The sequence below is a fragment of the Poecilia latipinna genome, unplaced genomic scaffold (genome assembly GCF_001443285.1).
Source record: "Poecilia latipinna isolate Pla-1442-1.1 unplaced genomic scaffold, P_latipinna-1.0 Scaffold3495, whole genome shotgun sequence".
Lineage (NCBI taxonomy): Eukaryota > Metazoa > Chordata > Actinopteri > Cyprinodontiformes > Poeciliidae > Poecilia > Poecilia latipinna.
In genome coordinates, this window is record NW_015116111.1 from 37,427 (window position 1) to 38,064 (window position 638).

The following is a 638-nucleotide window of genomic DNA, read 5'->3' on the forward strand; positions in this document are numbered from 1 at the left end:
ATATATATATATATATATATATATATATATATATATATATATATATATATATATATATATATATATATATATATATATATATACACACACACCTAAGAGTGACAAGTGGAGGTTGTGTATGGTTTAAGTGGCTTAAAATAGGATGAATCTAAAATGAGAAGAGATATTTGATTTGGAACTAAAAGCTGCATTACATTTTAGTTAAAAGACGATGATTGGAACTAATTTAGAATTTGCCGTCTATATTGATACTGAACAAAACCCAAAGCAGGAGAGAGAGAAGCTGCAGACTTCATGCATTTAAAAACTCATTATTTCAATTCAAATGTGCATAAAATCTTTCCTTAAATATCAAAATCAATTAATCAAGTAATCAAGCAATTTTCTTGTAGTATGTTCAATAACAATGTTCTGTATCATGGTTGGCTCACACTCAGAATATAATAATGGACACAAGACCAGGATATGAGTGATTAACATCAAAGTTTATTTCTAATATATAGAAACCAAATGACAAAAAAAAAGTTGCTGCATGGAGCCATGAAGATTAACTAGGCCAGGGGTGTCAAACTCAATTTTCACCGAGGGCCACTTCAGCATATGGCCACATTGACGGTACAAATCAGGAGTGCATCCCT